Here is a 2,915-nt window from a genome sequence, read left to right as displayed (position 1 = left end):
GCCAAGGAAAAAGGCCAAGTAACATATAAAGGCAGATTGATCAGAATTACACCTGACATGTCAATAGAAACAAGGAAAGTCAGAAGGTCCTGGTCAAGCGCTATGCAGACATTAACAGACCATGGATGCTAGCCCAGACTACTATACCCAGGAAAACTTTCAATCACCATAGAAGGACAAAACAAGATATTCCATGACAGACCCAGATTTAACCAATACCTAGCCACAAACCTGGCTCTACACAAAGTATGAGAAGAAAAACACCAACCCAAGGAAGTAGCTATATCCACAAAAACACAGGCAATAAAAGATCTCACAACATCAAAGCCCAAAGAAGGGAAGAACAGACACAATAATATCAACAACCAAAACTAAATAGCAGGTACTAGCAATCACTGGTCATTACTATCCCTTATTATAAATGGACTCCACTCACCTATAAAAAGACACAGGATAACAGACTGGATATGAAAACAGAATCCATCCTCTTCTGCAGCATACAAAAAGCACAGTTCAACCTCAAAGACAAACATCACCTCAGAGTAAAGTGTTGGGAAAAAGTTTTCCAATTAAATGAACCTAATAAACAAGCTGGTATAACTATTTTAATATCTAACAAAATAGACTTCAAACTAAAATCAATCAAAGGAGACAAAGAAGGACATTACATATTAGCCACAGGAAAAATCCATCAAGAGGAAATCTCAATACTGAACATCTATGTCTTAAATATAGGGGCACCATATTGTTGCTTAAATCACACACTAAACCTCACACAATAATAGTGGAAAACTTCAACAACCCACTGTCACCACTGGACAGGTCTGCAAGATACAAACTTAACAAAGAAATAAGGGAACTAACAGATGTTATAATTCAAATGGGCTTAACAAACATCTATAGAACATTCCATCCAAACATAAAAGAATATATCTTCTTCTCAGAACCTCATGGAACCTTGTCAAAAATTGAACACATACTAGGTAACAAAGCAAACCTCTGTAGATACAAAAAAAATTGGAATGACCCCATGCATCTTATCAGATCACCATGATTAAAAATTAGAATTCAACGTCAACACTAATTTCAGAAAACCCACAAATACATGGAAATTAAACAATGCTCACCTGAATCACCAATAGCTCAAGGAAGAAATTAAAGACTTCTTAAAATTCAACTAAAATAACCATACAACATACATAAATTTATGGGACACAATGAAAGTATTGTTAAAAGGAAAGTTCATAACACTAAATGCCTACATAAAAAATTATTTTGAGTGAGGTAACCCAGACACAGAAAGACAATTATCACATGTACTCACTCATAGGTGGTTTTTAAACATAAAGCAAAGAAAACCAACCTACAAACATAAATCCCAGAGAACTTAGACAACAATGAAGACACTAAGAGGGACTTATATAGATCTAATCTACATGGGAAGCAGAAAAAGACAAGATCTCCTGAGTAAATCGGGAGCATGGGGACCTTGGGGGAGGGCTGAAGAGGGAGGGGAGAGGCAGGGAGGGGGACTAGAGAAAAATGTAGAGCTCAATAAAATTCACTTAAAAAAAAGAACCTAAGAGAACCAACATGGCCACTGCGGTTTCTGGAACTGAGTGGGTGGCAGAATGTCAGAGGCTGGGGCTGGGGCTGCTCCTAGTGTGAGCCAGGGGTCTCCTTAGAGCAACCCTGGCAGCTATGCTGAGGGCCCTGAGCGGCCAGTGGAGTAAGGAGCCCGGCGAGAAGGAAGTAGTAGACCTTCCTGTGAGTGCAAGCCAACCGGCAACCCGACTGAACACTCAGATTGGGAAAATGAACGAAGAAAGCAAGATGAAGTTCAGAGGGAAGACTCCTGCATGGCTGAGGACTATGCTGTGGACATCGAGCATGAGAGCAGCAACCACTTTGAGGAGTATGAGTGGTGTGGGCAGAAGTGGATACGGGCCACCATACTCCTGGACGGTGGCTTTCGAGGACGGCTTCATCATGCGCAGTGGCAAAGAGAACCCAGACAGTTATGCTGACCTGGATGTGCATGGAGATAACACTCTGGAGTATGGGAAACCACAATTCACAGAGGCTGATGTCATCCCTTGCACAGGAAAAGAGCCTGATGAAGCCAAGGAGAGAGAGACACTTTGGGGTGCAGTCCTAAATGGTGGTCCCCCTAGGACCCGCATCACACCTGAGTTCTCTAAATGGGCCAGTGATGAGATGCCATCCACCAGCAATGGTGAAAGCAGCAAGCGGGAGGCCATGAAGAAGACCTGCAAGGACAGTAACATTGAGAAAATCACCGAAGATTCAGCTGTAACTGCTTCTGAGGCCCTGAAGGCTCGTGTCAAGGAGCTTGAACAGCAGCTATCATGGGGGGATGGATACAAATGTCTCATCTGCATGGATTCGTACTTTATGCCCCTAACATCAATCCAGTGTTGGCATGTGCACTGTGAAGAGCACTAGCTGTGGACTCTGGGTGCCAAGAAGCTCTGCCCTCAGTGCAATACCATCACAGCACCTGGAGACCTGTGCAGGATCTACTTGTATATAACATGAGGGCCTGCTTTTTGGGGTTTCTGTCCCACCCAGTACCCCACAGTCGGCAAGCCCCAAAGAAAATCACACATAAGTTATAAAACTGATTGACCCATTAGCTCAGGCTTCTTGCTAACTCTTCTAAGTTATATTGAGGCATTATTAGCCACATGGCTCAGTACCTTTCTCAGAGGGGCAGCTTACATCTTGCCTCTTTGGTGGTCTGGGCAGAACTGCGGGAAGAGCTTTTTCCAAGAATACTCCTGTTCTCATCGCCCCGCCTTTACTTCCTGTCTGGTTGATCCGCCTATACTTCCTGCCTGGCCAATCAGCGTTTATTCAAAATATGATTGACAGAATACAGACAATTCTCCCGC

At 43.0% G+C, this 2,915-nt stretch overlaps 1 pseudogene; it reads left to right on the top strand.

Moving 5' to 3' along the window:
• The first annotated feature begins 1,701 nt into the window (after nucleotides 1-1,701).
• LOC119811575 lies at nucleotides 1,702-2,559 on the top strand (annotated as a pseudogene).
• The last annotated feature ends 356 nt before the right edge of the window (nucleotides 2,560-2,915 follow it).

This window comes from Arvicola amphibius, chromosome 4, assembly GCF_903992535.2.
Source record: "Arvicola amphibius chromosome 4, mArvAmp1.2, whole genome shotgun sequence".
Taxonomy (NCBI): Eukaryota; Metazoa; Chordata; class Mammalia; order Rodentia; family Cricetidae; genus Arvicola; species Arvicola amphibius.
Note: the sequence above shows the minus strand (reverse complement) of the source record. Positions and strands in the feature narration are given on the sequence as shown.